We start from the raw sequence: 22,549 nt of genomic DNA on the forward strand, positions 1-22,549 counted from the left end.
TTCAAAAGTGGTAAAAATAAAGATGTCGTTTTTTTCCATCCAAATTCATGAGCTTTCTGGACCCTAGGTTAATAATCCCTGCTTTATATTAATAAATCTAAAGAGAAACAAAAACCCCACCAAATATGCCAAGAAGAGGTCAACGCAAATCAGAACGTGTGCAGCAGCCTCATAGGTAACTTTTTAAATAACATTTGCATTTAAGCAATTGATGTTGTCTGATACCAATAACATCTTAAGTATTTTTTTTGTGTGTGTGGTACGCGGGCCTCTCACTGCTGTGGCCTCTCCCGTTGCGGAGCGCAGGCTCCGGACGCGCAGGCTCAGTGGCCATGGCTCACGGGGCCAGCCGCTCCGCGGCATGTGGGATCTTCCCGGACCGGGGCACGAACCCGTGTCCCCTGCATCGGCAGTTGGACTCTCAACCACTGCGCCACCAGGAAAGCCCATCTTCAGTATTTTTGAAGTAAATATAATATTTCAGATGTGCCCTGGCAGTCTCTGCTCGAGATTGAGAAAATACATTTTGCTCTAAAGATTCTATTCTTATTTGATTGGTTCTAAAGTTAGACTTGAACTTGAGACACTTGCAAGTGGGTGTCTGTTTACTGCTGACTAAAGGGTACTATTCTCAGTTCCTGAATCAGGTAATAAACATTACCAAAATGATTTTTTTTTAATATCTTATAGTCAGCAAGAACCGAAGCAAATCTGTTTGGCTTTACTCTTAGGAATGTTCTCTTTCTGTTAAAAGGACTAAGATCGTTCCTGGGCTGCCGACTCCATGGAGGAAAAGAGTTCTGGATAAAGAGAAACGTAAGTAATTTTGCTGCATTCGGTTTGCTCAGGATAACTCTGCTTGTAAAGGAAGAACATAGGACTAGAAATCAGGTTTTCTGACTTCCCTTGAATTGATTTCCTTTTTGTGATACAGCACTGCCTCGGATAATCCAGGAGCACACAATCTGTATTTCCCGGGGCTTTTCCAGTCAGTTCCCAATGCCCTTTAGTGAATTTTTGTCTTTTTCACCCACACTTTAGCCCTCTCTTTTGCTTTATCTCCCCTAAGCTGCAGGCCAGTCACTGTTGAGCTGTGTAGGTGCCAGTCAGGGGTGAAGAGTTTAACAATCCCTGGCATTTTTGCTTGGACCAACCCAGTTTTTGACTGTCAGGCAAAAGCAATCATTCTCAACATTCTGCATGGTTCCTGGCAAATGCCACTGTGCTTAGGGAAAGAAATGTGGCTGCTGGGTTCATTGACCTTTTCTCTATCACTGTGGTTCACTGTCCCGTCTTCCCCCTGGAGCCAGATATGATAAGGACTGACCAGGCCCTCACATTCTGCCTTCCTCCCCTGACCCGTCATCACGACCCCTATTTACACCTCACTGCCAGAGCTCTGTCTGCTGCCCGCTCTTAGCATCTCCCTCTCAAAGCCCTCATGGAACACTCGAGCCACCAGGGCACTTACTGATGAGAAAGGACAGGGACTTGCCAAGGTCACACAGCCAATGAGTGGCAGAACCAGAAAGAAAACCGAGGTCTCCAGATTCCAAGGTTTTCCATCTTCTCGCCTAAGCCTAGTCTACCCAAGGGCCCACTAATTGCCCAGAATACGTGAAAGACTCCAGTCACTTCTTCAAGGAATCACTGCTCTAGGAAATGAGCTAGCTTCCTATATTCCCATTAAATAAAGGCCTTCAGTGAAGCAAACCCATGCATACCCTTGAGTTTTCACAGCTGATTTTACAAAACTGCATCCTTTCATGAAATAGAGTTATTTTCCTAAAAGCAGAGAAAAGGTTCACTAGAAGACACAGGAAACTTTCTAGCCCCATGAACAGCAATAAACATGTGGTCGGCTTCCTCCTGCCCTTTTCACCCTTCTGCCTTTCACCACCCTCCCCGCGCCAGCGCCCGACTCCCCGCGCCAGTCTCCACCTCCTGGAACCCTGCACATGGAGACCCCTTTCCCTCTGACGAAACCCCGTCCACTCCAGATTCGCCGTTAGACTGTGTGTTCCAGTTGCATTTCCTTTCCGGAGTGTGGAGCCAGGGAGTCTCCGGCTCAGATGCTCCCGGCAGCCGGAAAGGCGTGCGTCCGGCCACCCACAGAGCTAGGTTTGTGGCCGGAGCAGTCACGGAAGGCGCTGGCCTGGGGCCTCCGTGCAAGATGGGGGCAGCAGGGGGCACGAGGGAGCGGCATGCTTAAGGAATATCCGTTACATAATTCGTTTCGAGGTTGTGTTTATTTCCGTTCTTTTAGCCTGGAGTTTAAGCTGGTTGGCTACTGGTTTTCTTCTGCATTTCTTCCACGAGAAACTGGAACCTTCATGAGGGTAGAGCTGGGGACCGCTTGGCTCACCATCTTGTCCCCAGGGTCGGGCAGATATAAGCGCTCAATACATTTTCAATGGATTCGTGGATGGGTACCTACTTCAAGCGGAAATAGAACACAAAAGAGCCCTCAGGCATGAGAGTAAAGCCATGGATGGTGCCATCTTCTGGGCTGCTCAGGACCCTCTGGGCGCCGCCCTGGGGTCTGCCAGCAGGGCTCTCCCAGCTGGAGAGGAAGGCTTTGCTGGGGACACACTCCTCTCCCCCAAATGCACACACATAGCCTCAATTGGAATTATTTTATGTATGCCTTTATTTCACTACGGATAAGGAGGCTTACTACAAAACACTGGTGAATTAAAATGGTAACTTACTACCATGAAAATGAGGACCAGGGAAGGGACTGATGAGACGCAGTCTTAACCCGGGAGCTCAAGGCACCATTCTCCACCCCGCAGCTTTCCTCTGTTTCCCGGATGGTTCATCATTGAAGTGATTCATTATTAAGCACCTACTGTGTGCTAAGGGCTGTGGCACACACAGGAATATGTAGGAGGTGGACCCCATCCTCAAGGATCTCTCAGGCTGTAACGCTGGGTGGGGCTGGTGGAGTAACCTAAGTGCTGGAGAAGCCCAGGGGAGGTGGGTGTCCCTCGTGAACGGGGGGGCTTCACAGGGGAGATGCATCTGTAAAGAGACCTAAAGAGATGACATGTTAACAGTTGCTCAGGTCCTCGGGTTGCGACTGGTTATAGGTCTGCCTTGGGTTCTTTCAGTGTACCTTGTGTCTAATGACAAGGCACGCGGAATCACTTTCACATTAAACATGTCTATTTCCTCTGTGGCTGCCTCCCACCACCCTTTTACCCAAAGCAGGAAGCTGGGAGGGGGGGCGTGGATCTTAAGCCATTGACCCCTGCACATTCTCTTCCATCCAGTGCTTGTCTGGTGCTGTCCAATGGGAGCTGGCCCTGGGCACTGGGGCATCCTCTCCCTAGTGGGAGAGAGAGGGACTTACAAGGGTAGGACCCAGCAGCTGCAGCTACAAAGTATAGCCCAGGAGCTTGTCCCTGCCTGGAGAGGAAGGCTTTTATGAGACGTGAATGTGTATAGGGACAGCCCTCGTGGCAGTTCTGAGAGCTCCAAATGTCATGCTATCATCTAGATAGTGTCAAACCACACTTATCACAATAACATAGTTGGCAATTTTCATCCTACAGATTCTACCACTAGTGCCATGAACATCCCGTGAATCCTTATTATATGGCATGTTAAGCTGGTTTTCTTCCAGCTATTAATGGGTAGGATTTCTATAGGGGATTAGGGGGTGGGATATGGAGATATGAAAGGAAGGACGGAAAGAAAAAGTGAGACACTTTCGAAAGACCAAACAATAGCCCAGTTTGAAAAAGAGCATCGGGCCTGTGTTACAAGGGCTGTGATAGATCAGGGTAGAAGAACTAGGCTTGGTCGGACAGTGATTTCTAATGATTTCTAACCAATCAGAAGTTGGATACAGTATTCTTGTATGCCTGACTTTACAAAATTGTTAGCCTTGTCTAAATTAATTATATGCCACATACTTATATCTATTTTTAATTTAGAATAATTAAAATTAGTTCTCTTTTGAGAGTTTCTTGAGATTTCCTAAGAAAACTGGACTTTTAAAAAAGATTTAGGGTCCCTGCCATCAGACCTTGCTGGTTTGAATACACTCAATGTTCTAGGTGTCTATAAACAGTCTTTTGTTTTACTCTCTGCTCTTTTATCTTTCCCTTAAAAGCCTGACTTAACCCAGTCAATTGTTTGTGTCTCCTGATACAGGGAGATGTTATGAACATGTTTACTACCTCATCACCTTCTGTTATGAAAGCCTGCCTGGTCCCCATTTGCTTCCTGCATTTGGAGAGTTTTGTTGTCCTTTTCTTGCCCTACATTCCTGAGCTCGCCTCTGCACAGTGATACTGTCTGCTTTTGTTTTGTTTTATTTTTTAAATAAGGATCCACTTTGGGATCTGATCAGATCATGCTTTTTATGTTTTTTCCATTTTTCCTTCAAGTTTCCATGGAAGTTCCTTCCTAAGGAACAGGTACTTAATTATCAATTTAGAAATGTCTTTTTCTGTGCTGTTTTCCTTACTCATTGACTATTGATTCTCATCTTTTTTTTTTTTTTTTTTGCGGTACGCGGGCCTCTCACTGTTGTGGCCTCTCCTGTTGCGGAGCACAGGCTCCGGACGCACAGGCTCAGCGGCCATGGCTCACGGGCCCAGCCACTCCGTGGCATGTGGGATCTTCCCAGACCGGGGCACAAACCTGTGTCCCCTGCATCGGCAGGCAGACTCTCAACCACTGTGCCACCAGGGAAGCCCCTCTCATCATTTTTTTCTTCCTGAAGTTAAAAGCAAGGGAAAACTTCATTTTCCATTATTATTTGCTCTCCTGGGATTTTCACATGGACAAGTCTCATAATTGGTCGTGTTTGGTTTCTTAGCTCCGCCTTAATGGACTTACCTTATGGAATCTTATTCTTCCTGAAGGTCAGCTTCTGTCAGGAGGAGCATCAGACACTAAAAACAAGAGCAGATATAGCCTGAGCACTTCCCTGGAGCTGACACTCCTTATTCAATTCTTTATCACGCAACCAAAGACATATACTTTACAGGACACTTTCACATACCTCGTTTTATTTAACCTCTCGCAAGAAACATGAGCAGCTGCTCTGTGGCCTGCGATGTTACCCGGGAGTCCCGGACTAACCCTGAGGGCAATCCAAGACTCCTCCAGAGGCTGTGTGAGGGCTGAGGGTATAACTCTTCCTTAGGTTGAGCACAGAAATTCTCCTGTTTTAGTTTCAAGGTACAGATTTCCATTCAAGTCTCCTCAAGAAGAAAAGAAAAAAGAAAAGTGTGTGTGTGAGGGGAGTGGTGGGTAGGGAAGCAGGATATGAGAAGTGTTCTCCTAAATTGAAACTGAAACTGACCTTTTGAAAAATGAACTATTTTCCCTGCTTCTCAAGAGCTGCGAAATCTTACTCATGGTGGCTCTGCTTCTCAGCATGTCAGCTCTGTTCTCTACTTTACCAGTATCTTCCTGCTGACTTCAGCTTTCATCTGGTCCCCCATGGTCACCCCAGGCCTGAGCCTACCTCCTAGCACAGGGCCTTTCAGCTCTGCTTACTGACTCAGTGTCTGTCTCCCAGGCCACGTTATTTTATTTTATTTTATTTTAATTAATTAATTTATTTCTGGCTGCATTGGGTCTTCGTTGCTGCGCACGGGCTTTCTCTAGTTGCGGTGAGCAGGGACTACTCTTCATTGCAGTGTGCGAGCTTCTCACTGCAGTAGCTTCTCATTGTGGAGCACAGGCTCTAGGTGCCTGGGCTTCAGTAGTTGTGGCATGCAGGCTCAGTAGTTGTGGTGCTCGGGCTCTAGAGCACAGGCTAGTAGTTGTGGCACACGGGCTTAGTTGCTCCGCAGCATGTGGGATCTTCCCGGACCAGGACTCGAACCCATGTCCCCTGCATTGGCGGGTGGATTCTTATCCACTGTGCCACCAGGGAAGTGCCCCAGACTATGTTCTTGAGAGATTTGATTGGCTGAGCTCATTCATTCAAGCCGACCACACCAGTTGGACGTTGTCCAGTGGCCCACCGAAGTTCTGCCCTTGGGACAGAAATTCAACTTCAATCCGTTTAATTATGTGTTTTTTTTGTTTTGTTTTGTTTTTGCGTGGGGGTGGGGATGAGGGGACTATTTAGAATAGAAAAGCCAGGGAGGGGGAAGGGTAAGATGGGACGAAGTGAGGGAGTGGCATGGATTTACATATACTACCAAATGTAACATAGCTAGCTAGTGGGAAGCAGCCGCATAGCACAGGGCGATCAGCTCGGGGCTTTGTGACCACCTAGAGGGGTGGGATAGGGAGGGTGGGAGGGAGACGCAAGAGGGAGGAGATATGGGGATATATGTATATGTGTAGCTGATTCACTTTGTTATAAAGCAGAAACTAACACACCGTTGTAATGCAATTATACTCCAATAAGATGTTAAAAAGAAAAAAAAGAAAAGAAAAGCCTACTGGCAAAAAAGATTCCCTTAGAAGGAGATGTGAGATAGCTAGCAACTCTAGTTCAGTGCCCCCAAAGTAATATCTTCCTCACCGTGTTTAGGCAATATTTATTACCATGGAAGGAAACATGGTGGGACATTCATCTAATAAATATTCTAGGGACTTCTGTGTGCGCAGGACTGTGCTAGGCATGGGACAGATATTTCAAAGTTAGGGGTTAAGGGGAAGACAGAGACAACTTCCTGATGACTTAGACTTCCCTTCTCACCCACATAGAGGGAAAAAAAACTGAGTACACAATAGCCAATAGTAAGAACATCGGTAACATAAACTTTTATGGGTTTTGGGGGCCTCTACTTATCATTTACATTTTTCTGTAGGAAAATGCTGAGTTCTCATGGCTTGCATCAAAGAAGAAAAACATGCTTCTTTTTTATTTTATTTTTAATTTATATTTTATTGAAGTATAGTCCATTTATAATGTTGTATTAGTTTCAGGTGCACAGCACAGTGATTCAGTTTATATATATATATATATAAAGCCATGTATATATGGCTTCTCATACACTAAAAGTTTATCAGTTATTGATGGAGCACAATCCACTTGTGATCTTTGGGGTGGAGTCGAGGTGGTTCTTGATCTACTGTTAATTAAATAAATGGTCAGTGCTCAGTGGAGGGGTGATGAGAGTCTCAGAGAGCCCCGTGCCACAAGAGCAACACGATGGACTGAGCTTGGTGTGTAAAAACACATGAGCAAAAACTGTGGGCTTTTGAGAACATTTATAAATAGATAAAATATTGCCTTATTTCTCTGAATAGTACCTCTGTATGTAAACATATTTTTACGTTTACCAACTCATGTTTGTTTTGAACCTTATGACCATCCTGAGAGATAAGTGCCATTAACCCCATCTTACAAAGGAGGAAACTGTGGAAATTGACTTGTCAATCCATGAATGGGTTACAGAGTCTAGCACCGCCCTCCCCCTGGCACCACGGCATCTCCCATATTCTCCCATGCCTCTACTCACCCGCGGTTCCACCTCATGGAAATCATATAAAAGTTAAGCAATTTTAGCCCTGATCTATATTAAATTTATACTGATTTTTTTCCTGGCAGGTAATTAGTATAAACTTTACTTTCACAGAAAAGCAGAATGTTTTCAATAGACAGTGATAAAAAGTTATTGAAATATTCCCATTGTATTGCTTTTAGTCTGATAGTGGAAGATTAATAATCAACCTGAACTTATTTTAAGTGATTATTAAATAACTTACCTTAAATTTTTTTTAAGCTTCTTCCAATCTCTTTATTTATTGCTTATATTTCTGCTCTTTAGGAGTCAGTATATTACAGCAAAAAGAAAATGGGACCTAGATATCTCCACCTGGTCTGTTCACTCCTTGTGTCCCTGGGGCACTGGTCACATGGTCATACCTCAGTTTCTCTGGACTTAAAATGCTTCAGAAAAAGCTCTTGTCAAGATCAGATGCCAAATTAGACCGAGAACCTTGAGAGCATAGCATCAGGATTTTTAATGCTCGTTATCACTCATCTGTACCTCTAGTGGAGCAAAGGGGCTCCATAAGGACGAAAGTTTCTCCTGAATTCTTGTTATGAGACTGGATGATACAAGAGTTAAGAATCATTTCCTGATAAAATGGCCCGGATCACACACTAGGTGCAATCATCATTTCAACCACCCTATTAGATGCTTAGTATTTTCCCCACATGACTTTTGAATAAATTCAGTTTCTGAGTCTCAAAGAAAAACGCATTGGTAAGAATGGGAGCTGGGATGTGCACCCAGCTCTTCCCCAGGGCCTGGGCTCCCTGAGTGACCAGTTTGTTCTTTCTTACTTGAGTGAAGTTAAGTAAACTTTCCAGTCGATAATTTCTCAGTGTGACATGTGTTAAAGAGAGGGATTTCATTGCGGGAACACTTTCAACCATTCATTTCCTTTCTGAATTCTTTTATTCCACTGGGAACAGAAAATCTCTTCCCTGCCGATCAGTTAAATCCATGTAATAGATTTCAGTAAGCATGATTCAAAGGGTTTTTAATTAAGAAACTATTGCAATGTATTTTATTTTTAAAGATGGAACTGTGATCTGCCACCAGCAAAACTGAATGATGAAAGAATGCCACGGAGGCAGACACACACATTCATTTAAAGTTGGCAGTTTGGGTTTAAGGGAGAACAGTTTGTCCTTTAAAAACCCAGTGCTGCTAGGTTATAGCCAATGTTCCGGGGAGGGAGGAGGGGGACGCAAAAGTAAGAGCTATCTTTCTGTGGCTTTTTGCCCCATGTAAAAGTGAAAAAATATCGAATGCGGCAAATCAGGAAAGGACCTTATGTCAAAGACCCCTGAGCATCCTGCTGGGAATTATGTGTCTTGCAGGTTTTCTGTAGCTGTATTTCAGGTCCAGTGAGCTTCCTAAACAAGCTCCCAATCTCTCAGGCAACTTTTCCACAAAATCTAGCTAGCCTGTGGTCAGGGAAGTCAGAATGATTTTACTATTAGCACCAGGAAGACTGAATAAAAAGGTAAATCTGCTAAAAACAAAAACAAAGAAAAAATAAAACTAAGAACATAGCACAGCCAAGTTAAATATAACTTTGCTTTTCTTCCTTTTTTAAACATTTTACATTCTTTTCTATCATTACAGCATTTAATATTGATTCTGCACTCCTTCTGGAATATTGCTTCACTCTTGTAGCAACACTGATCTTCCCTGCGTCTCCTGTGCCCCTCTGATTGCTTCTCCTCTGTCTTAGCTGGGTTCTTTCCTTCCTTCTGCTCTATATCTATGGATATAGATTGCAAGTTATAATGCGCTTTATATTTTAGGTAATAATTATATCTAACCACTCATTGAGTACCTGCTATGTTCCAGAAATTGTGCTGTGTACTTTACGTGCATTATCTGTTTTTGTTTTTTTGTTTTTGTTTTGTTTTATGGGCCATGCTGTGCAGCATGTGGGATCTTAGTTCCCTGACCGGGGATCGAACCCTCACCTCCCATATTGGAAGCACGGAGTCTTAACCACTAGACCTCTGGGAAGTCCCTTTTTTCTTTTGTTTTGTTTTGCATTATCTGTTTTAACCTCACTGCATGCAGTCCTGCAAGGCAGATGTTCACATCCCCAACTTATTGGCGAGGCAGCTGACATTCAGAGATGACAAGAAATTTGCCCAAGGTAAACACACCTAGGAAGTTGTGGAGCTTCAGAGCGATGACCCTCTGGCTGTTAACCTCCTGTCCTTCCCCTGTGCCGTGCTTGCCCTGGCCCTGGGCCGTAGTCAGGTAGACGGGACTGACTCTGCCTTCACCTAGGCTCTGTGTATGTGGCTAGGGGCAAGGTGGGGGATATGAACAGAGAAGAAATAACTGGACAGGCGAAAAAAAATAAGAGGTAATATCTAAGGTCTATTACTTTAGTTTAAGATGGAAGAAAACTTGATGTGTTTATACGCTAAAGCGAAAGCACCAACAGAGCAGAAGGGTAAGTACTGATGATAATAACAGCTGACACTTATTAAACATAGCCGTGTGCCAGGGACCATGCTAAGCACTTTAGCAGGATTGCATCACTAATCTTTCACAACACGCTTATAAAGTAGGTACTGTTATTATCATTGTATTTTACAGATGAGAAATATGAGGCTTTGTCCAAGATCACCCAATGAGGGTGATTTAAATAAAGGGGATCTGAGCTTCGATGTTCAGGAATGCAGAGGTAGCTGCCTTTCCTGGTATGCAAGCCAAGCTTCTGTTTAAGAAGCACCCAGTAAGTACCAAGACTTTATTTACATTACTGTGACACTTAATGATATCCCTCAGGGTAGGTAGATAAATACCTCGACCGCAATCCCATATTAAAGTGAGAAAGCTGAGCCTCTGTGGCTACAGACTTGTTCAAAGTGTTCATCTTTTCTCTTTAAACACCCTGTAAAGAATGATGATAAATGTGGAGCTCTACATCCTCAAATCATAATCAGCATTTGTTTCCAACACTTCTCATCTAAGGAAGTGGAATGAGAATTCCTAGCTCAGGAAATGATGTTCTCGGAGCAATAGTTTAGGACTGTTTGGCTGCACCACCCTCCTAAAGAGGTTTGACTCAACTGTTGGGATTGAGATGATGCTGGCAATCGGGATCTTTGCTTTTGACAGTGGAATTCTTTTCTTTTTTTAATTTATTGTAGTGAGGTATGGTTGATCTACACTGTTGTGTTCATTTCTACTGTACAGCAGAGTGATTCAGCTTTATATATATACATTCTTTTTCATCTTCTTTTCCATTATGGTTTATCACAGGACATTGAATATAGGTCCCTGTGCTATACAGTAGGACCTTGTTGTTTATCCACCCTATATATACTAGTTTGCATCTGCTAATCCCAAACTCCCAGTCCTTTCTTCCCCCAACCGCCTCTCCCTTGGCAACCACAAGTCTGTTCTCTATGTCTGTGAGCCTGTTTCTGTTTTGTAGATAGGTTCATTGTGTCATATTTTAGATTCCACATACAAGTGATATCATATGGTATTTGTCTTTCTCTGACTGACTTCACTTTGTTTGATAATCTCCAGGTCCATCCACATTGCTGCAAATGGTGTTATTTCACTCTTTTTTATGGCTGAGTAGTATTCCATTGTATATATGTACCACATCTTTTTTATCCATTAATATGACAATGGAATTCATAATCTTACTTTTAATGATATAGGTATGGTACTGTTTGGTACAACACTCATTTCACTGAATAAGGCAACTAATTTTATTTCTTTTCCAAAAATTGCAATGCACAGTATACTTTGGTTTAATCATAAAAAGTTTCTGAAAATAATCAATCAGTAGTAAATAACTGAAAAAAAGGTTGAAAGAGTATAAGAAATGTAATATAAACTTTTGATGAATGAGAGGCTTAGAGAGAGAAAAAAGATCCCAAATAAAGACGGTCTGTATGCTATTAATTCTATATTTAATTGACCAGCAACTAGTATCTGAAATGTTTATGTTGGTTCCCATTTTCCAAAGCACAATCCCATACACACCTCATTTGTCCTTCACAACAATATATGTCAGTTAGAATCCTTTATCTACATGTAACAGGAAACTTGGCCTAAATAGATGGAGGTTGTTTTTCTCATTTAACGCGAGGCTGGGACGTGGCATTCTGAAACTGGTGTGGGGCCCAACAGTGTCATCAAGGACACATGTTCCTTCTACCTCCCACTTCACCATTCTGATAAGAATGCTGGCCTCTCACCCTCATAATGTGACAGTTGCTCCAGGCATCACATTGGTGTTTAAGTCTGGAAGAAGGAGTAAGGAAAGGAGCAGGTACCAGGAACGTCTTTGCTTTTATTAGAAAAACAAAAACTTTCCCAAAGGACCTTTCATTGGCCAGAACTGTGTCACTCAGCCATCCTTGCTGCAAAGGAGAGTGGAAAAGCAACTATTTAGCTTTTCCAGGTCATCTATAGTGAAGGTGAGCAAGAGTGAAGCATTTTGGCAAGGAAATCTGGTTAGCCAACCAACAGCGTGGACCACATAGGATTCTTTACAGATGGGAAAGCTAGTGTGCATGCTGATCACTCAGTCACAAAGAGGCAGAGCGGGGGCACAAACTAAGGTGCCCTGATTCCAGCACCCATGTAATTTCCACTGTGCTATTCAGCCTCTCTAAATTCCTCTCAGGAAGAAGACAGTACTTAAAAGTGTAGAGCAATGGGGATATATACGAAACAGATCAACTTTAAACCAGTAGCTTTTTTTTTTTTTTTTTTTTTGCGATACGCAGGCCTCTCACTGTTGTGGCCTCTCCGATTGTGGAGCACAGGCTCCGGATGCGCAGGCCCAGCGGCCATGGCTCACGGGCCCAGCCGCTCCACGGCACGTGGGATCCTTCCAGACCAGGGCACGAACCCATGTCCCCTGCATCGGCAGGCGGACTCTCAACCACTGCGCCACCAGGGAAGCCCTAAACCAGTAGCTTTATATCAGTATATCATATGATACCTTTATAATTGTTGTTTAATAAACATTATTATTCCATTTTTCTAAATGTGTATAACAACTAAGTTTTAAAGGTATTGATTGAAGCATTGTTTATAACAGCAAAACACTGCAGGGAAAGCCTTAATTTTCAACAATAGAGAATTGGTTGAAAAAAGCATATACCATAAAGTAGAACAGTCAGAAATAAAGTTTCAGAAGAATATTAGTATTTATAATATTTTATTAAATGAAATAAATAAATTATAAAACTGTATATACAATGTGAACCTAAGTTTATAAACCTATTTTTATATATAAAAGCTAGACATATATAGCAAAATGTTCATAGTGATTATATTTAGGTGATGAGATTACATGATACTGTGGTTTTCATCTTCGTATTTTTTTGCAATATAATTTAATTTTTAAAAGTCAAGCTATTGAGTGTGAATCACTATGTTGTACACCTGAAACTTATATAATATAGTAAATCAACTATACCTCAATTTTGAAAAGATTTTAGACTTAAAAAAAGTCAGGCTGTTGAAGTGTAATTTACATACGATAAAATTTACTCTTTTATGTGTGAGTTTTGACAAATATATTGTTATGTATCCAACACTACAATCAAAATATAGAATATTTCCTTTGCTCCCCAAAAGTCCCCTTGTGCCCTTTTGTGGTTAATCCCTTTTTCCTTTTCATTGGCTGTTGGCAACCACTGATCTGATTTTTGTCCCTATAGATTTGCCTTTTCAAGAATGTCATAAAAGTGAAAATATGTGACACACAGCCTTTTGTTTTTGGCTTATATCAATTGGCATGAATGCTTTTGAGATCATTCATGTTGCTTCATGTATCAGAAGTTCATTCCTTTTTACTACTGAGTAGTATTCCACAGTACAGATGTACCATTATATGTTTATCCTTTTACCACTTGATAAACACTTGGGTTGTTTTCAATTCTGGACTAATAGTAATGTATTAATTTACTAGAGCTGCCATAACAAAAGTACCACTAACTGGGTGGCTTAAACAACAGAAGTGTATTGTCTAACAGTGTAAGAATGACAAGAGAGAAAGAAAGCTACCAACTCAAGGAAATGAAAGGAAGCTTGAGTCTGTTTCCTGAGAAGCCTTCCAAGAAACTGAAACTGTCTTTCACCTTGCACAGATCTGAGGGTTGAACTGATACCACCTGAATGGTCCAGAAACCCCCAAGGTGAGAAATAATATAAAAAATAGATCCCTGATAATACTCTTGGAATGCTTGGCAGAAATAATGTGAAACCGGAAAGCAACTTCTATGGGGTTCCCACAGGAAAAAATATCCCTACTAAAGATAATTTACCAGTAGAAATGTACCAAACAAGGCAGACCCCATTAGGCCCACCACAGGTGCCTGCCTAGGTTGTGTGTTGCACACAGCAGGGGCACATGCACGGTGGTGAGAACAAAGCTCCTGGAGTTATGTGTTGGGGTGGCCCTGGAAGCCATCTACCACCAGCAAGAACCAGCAGGCACTGCAACAGGGGTAGGAAAGCCCAAGAACTTCAGTTGTTGAACTTCAACTTCAACAACATACGTCTTAACTAAAAATATGTCTTAAAAAAACAGGTATTGTAAAAATAATTAAAGGCTTGAAAGAAAGACTTGAAATCCTAAGAAAATAGCAAGGTACTGTTTTTTCAAAGAAAAGGCAGATTTGAAAAATAAATATAACTTCTAAAAATGACAAATATGGTTGAACTAAAACCTGAAATATAGAGGTTAAACAGCAATTAGATATAGATGGAGAGAAAACTGATGAGCTAGAAAGCAAATTGGAAGATATTCCAAGACGGCACTGCAGAGAAACAAAGAGATAGAAAATAGGACGGAAATTAAGGGGCTTGGGAAAAGATGACATGTTCTTTGAAGATGTGGCTTCTTAGGAATTTTTTCTTGATTGAGAAGAGATTATTACAAGACAATAAGTTCTTTAGTTTTCTCCATTTGGGGAACTAAGAAAAGAAAACACAGAGAAAAAGTCTTAAGAAAAAATCTGGACTTTAGGAATATCAGGATGCAACCCCAAGAAAGAGTCTTTTATTAGAGGATTAGAATTAATAGCAAGGTGATTAAATGAAGAATATAGTTGCTGTGAAGGCAGATGTAATTAGGACAGGCAGAAGCTATGTTTAGGCATTTGATTTCCAAACTCTAAATGGAAGAAGTTTAAAAAAATCTTTATGGGAGAAATAATAGTTAAATGGTGATATTTCATGCTTGGGTTTAATGTGAGAAGAGAGCCTAACTTGTACCTTGGTGAATAGATTTCTTTGTCTTACTCCAAATATTTATTTATATTAAGCAAAATAGTTGTGGGGAAAGTGGGTAAGTTATGCTCATATTTGTACTTTTTGTTGTTAAATCACCCTGATTACTTCAATCACATCTGGAGCAAGTTTACAATTGGGGACCACTGCCAAATACAAGGATCCAATATTTCCTTGGAAATGTCAACTATAATCACAAGCAGAACGCCAAGAAGGAAATCATCAATCTCTTTAGAGCTGACTTGTATTTTCAATTATTACAGTACAAGTATCTGATCACCATTTCCTTCAAGAAATAATATAAACTACTGATGAATGGACAAAGGCAGGAGATACTGAGGACTAGATAGAGGATGAAGGTCTTTAGTAAGAAACAACCTGTTTACAAACATAGGACAGTGCTGCTTTTGGAAGTCATCAAGCAACAATGGCCTTCAACCTGACTTTCTTGGAAACTAAGGAAGGAAGAAATCATTCCAAATTTTAAAAGTAGATTGGTAAAAATTTTAGCGACATGTTTCTGGAAAAGCTATTTTCTCTTCCCCTAAACTCCCCTCTTAAGTAGGGCATACTGTTCAGAATTCAAAACCTGCTGGCCAAGTTTCTAGGATAAACAAGACTTTGTGGCTCTAAAATGAGCCCTAACTTGAAAGCTGATTTAATTTGGAAACAGGGATGAAGGGAGAGGAAGAGGAGTGCTTAAACGAAAAGGATTATGGAATTTAAAAATAAGTAATGCTTGGATTTCGTTCCGGGCACCAATATTTCTCCAGGCAATTTTGGGCATGTATTATAAAATCGAAGCCAATTTGGCTAAGCCCAGAGCTGGCTGTACACCTGAAGGAATCTCAAGTGTGAAAGCCATCAAGAAGTGGGACTCGGGGGCTTCCCTGGTGGTGCAGTAGTTGAGAGTCCGCCTGCTGATGCAGGGGACGCAGGTTTGTGCCCCGGTCTGGGAAGATCCCACATGCCGCGGAGCAGCTGGGCCTGCGAGCCATGGCCGCTGAGCCTGTGCATCCAGAGCCTGTGCTCCGCAACGGGAGAGGCCACAACAGTGAGAGGCCAGCGTACCAAAAAAAAAAAAAAAAAAAAAAAGAAGTGGGACTCGGACTATGGGTATAGAGGTGAATTTTAGAAGAGAATATAAGCTTTTTGGGAAAGCAGGATAATATAAACTTTGGGGGAAATGAAGCTTTTTAGGAAAGCCAGGGGAAAACTGACACTATTTAAGATACAGAATAAGAAAAATGTTCCACAGAATAAGTTAGATCGACGAATATGAGCTTAAGTACCAGAAATGAGGGACTTCCCTGGCAGTCCAGTGGTTGGGACTTCACCTTCCAGTGCAGGGAGTACAGGTTTGATCCCTGCTCAGGGAGCTAAGATCCCACATGCCTTGCGGCCCAAAAATCAAAACATGAAACAGAAGAATATTGTAACAAATTCAATAAAGACTTTAAAACTGGTCCACATAAAAAAAAATCTTTAAAAAAAATACCAGAAATGAAAGAAAACGATTGGCTTTTTTGGTTCTTGTTATTGTTGGCTGATATTGTTGTTGTTCTTTGCCTGAAACAGAGGGTTTTAAAATTTTTCTTTTAATCCTGCCTTTACAATGATGAAAAGGCCCTTTGATTAAAGAGAAGATGAGAAATAAGTGTTTCATCTTAAAGGATAGTAAACAGGTTCAGTTTAGTGCTTGTCAGCAAGATGGAAGGTTAAACAGAAAAAGTTACAAAACAATGACATTTTTCCAGGTTTTTTTTAAAATAAAAGAAGTCATTGTTCATTGAGCTAGTAACATTTTTTAACTAACAAAATTATATTTTTTTATAATGCTAAAGACCTACTTTTTTTGCTCTTCAGTTTATGGAGATATAAAGAATTTTGACTTGTTTTAAATGCTTTGAAATGTAGTTCTGATGATTGCAGCAAGGTGGAAAAATTGATGATGTTTTAAAAATTGTATAATTTGATGTAAAAGAGTCCATGGTAACCTAAGATTTTCTTAATGGTGCATTGTTTCCAAACCCTATAAAAAATTAGTTTATCTTAGAGCTTATCAACCTCAGCACTCTTGACATTTTGAGCCAGATAATTCTTTGATATGGGGGGCTGTTTTGTGTATTCCAGAATATTTAGCAGCACCCCTGGCCTCACCCAGCTAGACTCCAATAGCATCCCCCACCCCAAATTATGACAACCAAAAACGTCTCCAGATATTGACAAATGTCCTTGGGTTGGAGGAGTGTATAAAATCACCTCCAGTTTTGAACCACTGGTTTGTTTTAATAGTGTTAAGATAATCCACTTAAGATTCACCTTCTAATTACAGTAAAAATAATGTAGGCTTATTTTCTTAGTTGATATCCTCAACTAAAGAGTGGGTTTGGGGGGAGGTTGTTTTTTAATTAATTTTAGAATTTTATTTATTTTTTTATACAGCAGGTTCTTATTAGTTATCCATTTTACACATATTAATTTATATATCTCAATCCCAATCTCCCAATTCATCACACCACCACCCCCTTGCCACCACTTTCCCCCTTGGTGCCCATACGATTGTTCTCTACATCTGTGTCTCTATTTCTCCCTTGAAAACTGGTTCATCTGTATCATTTTATTAGGTTCCACACATATGTGTTACTATATGATATTTGTTTTTCTCTTTCTGATTTACCTCACTCTGTATGAAAGTCTCTAGATCTATCCATGTCTCTACAAATGACCCAATTTCGTTCCTTTTTATGGCTAATATTCCATTGTATACATGTACCACATCTTCTTTATCCATTCGTCTGTCGATGGGCATTTAGGTTGCTTCCATGACCTGGCTATTCTAAATAGTGCTCCAATGAACGTTGGGGTGCATGTGTCTTTTTGAATTATGGTTTTCTCTGGGTATATGCCCAGTAGTGGGATTGCTGGGTCATATGGTAGTTCTATTTTTAGCTTTTTAAGGAACCTCCATACTGTTCTCCACAGTGGCTGTATCAATTTACATTCCCACCAACAGTGTAAGATGGTTCCCTTTTCTCCACACCCTCTCTAGCATTTGTTGTTTGTAGATTTTCTGATGATGCCCATTCTAACCAGTGTGAGGTGATACCTCACTGTAGTTCTGATTTGTATTTCTCTAATAATTAGTGATGTTGAACAGCTTTTCATGTGCTTCTTGTCCATCTGTATGTCTTCTTTGGAGAAATGTCTATTTAGGTCTTCTGCCCATTTTTGGATTGGGCTGTTTATTTTCTTAATATTGAGCTGCATGAGCTGTTTATATATTTTGGAGATTAATCCTTTGTCCATTGATTCATTTGCAAATATTTTCTCCCATTCTGAGGGTTGTCTTTTCGTCTTGTTTATGGTTTCCTTTGCTATGCAAAAGCTTTGAAGTTTCATTAGGTTCTATTTGTTTATTTTTATTTCCATTTCTCTAGGAGGTGGATCAAAAAAGATCTTGCTGTGACTTATGTCAAAGAGTGTTCTTCCTATGTTTTCGTCTAAGAGTTTTATAGTGTCTGGTCTTACATTTAGGTCTCTAATCAATTTTGAGTTTATTTTTGTGTATGGTGTTAGGGAGTGTTCTAATTTCATTCTTTTACATATAGCTGTCCAGTTTTCCCAGCACCACTTACTGAAGAGACTGTCTTTTCTCCACTGTATATCCCTGCCTCCTTTGTCATAGATTAGTTGACCATAGGTGCATGGGTTTATCTCTGGGCTTTCTATCTTGTTCCATTGATCATGTTTCTGTTTTTGTGCCAGTACCATATTGTCTTGGTTACTGTAGTTTTGTAGTATAGTCTGAAGTCAGGGAGTCTGATTCCTCCAGCTCCGTTTTTTCCCCTCAAGACTGTTTTGGCTATTCGGGATCTTTTGTGTCTCCATACAAATTTTAAGATTTTTTGTTCTAGTTCTGTAAAAAATGCCATTGGTAATTTGATAGGGATTGCATTGAATCTGTAGATTGCTTTGGGTAGCAGAGTCATTTCCACAGTATTGATTCTTCCAATCCAAGAACATGGTATATCTCTCCATCTGTTGGTATCATCTTTAATTTCTTTCATCAGTGTCTTATAGTTTTCTGCATTGAGGTCTTTTGTCTCCCTAGGTAGGTTTATTCCTAGGTATTTTATTCTTTTTGTTGCAATGGTAAATGAGACTGTTTCCTTAATTTCTCTTTCAGATTTTTCATCATTACTGTATAGGAATGCAAGAGATTTCTGTGCATTAATTTTGTATCCTGCAACTTTACCAAATTCGTTGATTAGCTCTAGTAGTTTTCTGGTGGCATCCTTAGGATTCTCTGTGTATAGTATCATGACATCTGCAAACAGTGACGGTTTTACTTCATCTTTTCCAATTTGTATTCCGTTTATTTCTTTTTCTTCTCTGATTGCCGTGGCTAGGACTTCCAAAACTATGTTGAATAATAGTGGTGAGACTGGACATCCTTGTCTTGTTCCTGATCTTAGAGGAAGTGCTTTCAGTTTTTCACCATTGAGAATGATGTTTGCTGTGGGTTTGTCGTATATGGCCTTTATTATGTTGAGGTATGTTCCCTCTATGCCTACTTTCTGGAGAGTTTTTATCATAAATGGGTGTTGAATTTTCTCAAAAGCTTTTCTGAATCTATTGAGATGATCATATGGTTTTCTTCTTCAGTTTGTTAATATGGTGTATCACATTGATTGGTTTGCATATACTGAAGAATCCTTGCATCCCTGGGATAAATCCCACTTGATCATGGTGTATGATCCTTTTCATATGTTGTTGGATTATGTTTGCTAGTATTTTGTTGAGGATTTTTGCATCTGTATTCATCAGTGATATTGGTCTGTAATTTTCTTTTTTTGTAGTGTCTTTATCTGGTTTTGGTATCAGCGTGATGGTGGCCTCATAGACTGAGTTTGTGAGTGTTCCTTCCTCTGCAATTTTTTGGAAGACTTTGAGAAGGATGGGTGTTAGCTCTTCTCTAAATGTTGGATAGAATTCACCTGTGAAGCCATCTGGTCCTGGACTTTTGTTTGTTGGAAGATTTTTTAATCACAGTTTCAATTTCATTACTTGTGATTGGTCTATTCATATTTTCTGTTTCTTCCTGTTTCAGTCTTGGAAGGTTATACCTTTTTAAGAATTTGTCCATTTCTTCCAGGTTGTCCATTTTATTGGCATAGAGTTGCTTGTAGTATTCTCTTAGGATGCTTTGTATTTCTGCGGTGCCTGTTGTAACTTCTCCTTTTTCATTTCTAATTTTATTGATTTGAGTCCTCTCTGTCTTTTTTTTGATGAGTCTGGTAATTGGTTTAGCAATTTTGTTTGTCTTCTGAAGAACCAACTTTTTGTTTTATTGATCTTGTTATTGTTTTCTTTGTTTCTATTTCATTTTTTTCTGCTCTGATCTTTATGATTTCTTTCCTTCTGCTAACTTTGGGTTTTGTTTGTTCTTCTTTCTCTAGTTTCTTAGGTGTAAGGTTAGATTGTTTGTTTGAGATTTTTCTTGTTTCTTGAGGTAGGCTTGTATAGCTATAAACTTCCCTCTTAGAACTGCTTTTGTTGCATCCTATAGGTTTTGGATCGTCGTGTTTTCAATGTCATTTATCTCTAGATATTTTTTGATTTCCTCTTTGATTTCTTCAGTGATCTCTTGGTTATTTAGTAACATATTGTTTAGCCTCCATGTGTTTGTATTTTTTATGTTTTTTTCCCTGTAATTCATCTGTAATCTCATAGCGTTGTGGTCAGAAAAGTTGCTTGGTATGATTTCAATTTTCTTAAATTTACTGAGGCTTGATTTGTGATCCAAGATGTGATCTATCCTGGAGAATGTTCCGTGCGTGCTTCAGAAGAAAGTGTAATCTGCTGTTTTTGGAAGGAATGTCCTATAAATATCAATTAAATCTATCTGGTCTATTGTGTCATTTAAAGCTTCTCTTTCCTTATTTATTTTCATTTTGGATGATCCGTCCATTGGTGTAAGTGAGGTGTTAAAGTCCCCCACTATTATTGTGTTACTGTCAATTTCCTCTTTTATAGCTGTTAGCAGTTGCCTTATGTATTGAGGTGCTTCTGTGTTGGGTGCATATATAATTGTTATATCTTCTTTTGGATTGATCCCTTGATCATTATGTAGTATCCTTCCTTGTCTCTTGTAACATTCTTTATTTTAAGGTCTACTTTTATCTGATATGAGTATTGCTACTCCAGCTTTCTTTTGATTTCCATTTGCATGGAATATCTTTTTCCATCCCCTCACTTTCAGTCTGCATGTGTCCCTAGGTTTGAAGTGGGTCTCTTGTAGACAGCATATAGATGGGTCTTGTTTTTGTATCCATTCAGCAAGCCTGTGTCTTTTGGTTGGAGCATTTAATCCATACACTTTTAAGGTAATTATCGATATGTATGTTCCTATGACCATTTTCTTAATTGTTATGGGTTTGTTTTTGTAGGTCCTTTTCTTCTCTTGTGTTTCCCACTTAGAGAAATTCCTTTAGCATTTGTTGTAGAGCTGGTTTGGTGTTGCTGAATTCTCTTAGCTTTTGCTTGTCTGTAAAGCTTTTGACTTCTCTGTTGAATCTGAATGTGATCCTTGCTGAGTAGTGTAATCTTGGTTGTAGGTTCTTCCCTTTGTTCACTTTAAGTATATCACGCCACTCCCTTCTGGCTTATAGAGTTTCTGCTTAGAAATCAGCTGTTAACCTTATGGGAGTTTGCTTGTATGTTATTTGTCATTTTTCCCTTGCTGCTTTCAATAATTTTTCTTTGTCTTTAATTTTTGCCAATTTGATTACTATGTGTCTTGGTGTGTTTCTCCTTGGGTTTATCCTGTATGGGACTCTCTGCACTTCCTGGACTTGGGTGGCTATTTCCTTTCCCATGTTAGGGAAGTTTTCGACTATAATCTCTTCAAATATTTTCTCGGGTCCTTTCTCTCTCTCTTCTCCTTCTGGGACCCCTATAATGTGAATGTTGTTGCATTTAATGTTGTCCCAGAGGTCTCTTAGGCTGTCTTAATTTCTTTTCATTCCTTTTCTTTATTCTGTTGCATGGCAGTGAATTCCACAATTCTGTCTTCCAGGTCACTTATCTGTTCTTCTGCCTTAATTATTCTATTGTTTCCTTTTAGTGTATTTGTCATTTCAGTTATTGTATTGTTCATCTCTGTTTGTTTGTTCTTTAATTCTTCTAGGTGTTTGTTCTTTAATTCTTCTGGGTCTTTGTTAAACATTTCTTGCATCGTCTCTATCTTTGCCTCCAATCTTTTTCCGAGGTCCTGGATCATCTTCACTATTATTATTATTCTGAATTCTTTTTCTGGGAGGTTTCATATCTCAACTTCATTTAGTTGTTTTTCTGTGGTATTATCTTGTTCCATCATCTGGTACATAGCCCCTCTGCCTTTTTATCTTGTCTGTCTTTCTGTGAATGTGGTTTTTGTTCCACAGGCTGCAGGATTATAGTTCTTCTTGCTTCTGCTGTCTGCCCTCTGCAACAATAGAGTGTTTGTGACAAAGTGACTAATGTTGAGATGATGCATATAAAGCACCTAGACTGTGCCTGGCATTGCTTGAGTGTTTCAAAATAGTAGTGATGATAATGATGGCTCTGGAGATGACAGAGAGAAGGGAGGGGAGGAGGCAGAAGGAGGGAGAAAAGGGAGAGTGAGAGGATGATGGAGACAGAGCATATGCTCTACTTTCCATGCTCGGAAATGTGTGACTCTCATGTGGCACTGGGTCAGAGCCTGTGACCAGGAAGAAGATAGTGAAAAGTAGGGTAGTCAGGTGGGGATAAAAGGTTGGGTTTTT

The 22,549-nt window shown here is 40.3% G+C and overlaps 2 long non-coding RNA genes across 2 annotated transcripts in view; one reads left to right on the plus strand and one right to left on the minus strand.

Moving 5' to 3' along the window:
* Window positions 1-2,968: 2,968 nt before the first annotated feature.
* Window positions 2,969-5,170, minus strand: LOC132423570 (uncharacterized). Its single transcript, XR_009519006.1, has 3 exons — window positions 5,018-5,170; window positions 4,852-4,907; window positions 2,969-3,036 (listed from the first exon to the last, which is right to left on the minus strand). It is a non-coding gene; the product is annotated as an uncharacterized lncRNA (long non-coding RNA).
* Window positions 5,171-9,786: 4,616 nt separating this feature from the next.
* LOC132423576 (uncharacterized) overlaps window positions 9,787-22,549 on the plus strand; it is a 30,895-nt gene continuing 18,132 nt past the window's right edge. Inside the window, exons 1-2 of the long non-coding RNA XR_009519007.1 lie at window positions 9,787-9,921; window positions 10,068-10,206. This is a non-coding gene — a long non-coding RNA (uncharacterized lncRNA). The remainder of the gene's footprint in view (window positions 9,922-10,067; window positions 10,207-22,549) is intronic.

Source organism: Delphinus delphis, chromosome 1 (genome assembly GCF_949987515.2).
Source record: "Delphinus delphis chromosome 1, mDelDel1.2, whole genome shotgun sequence".
NCBI lineage: Eukaryota > Metazoa > Chordata > Mammalia > Artiodactyla > Delphinidae > Delphinus > Delphinus delphis.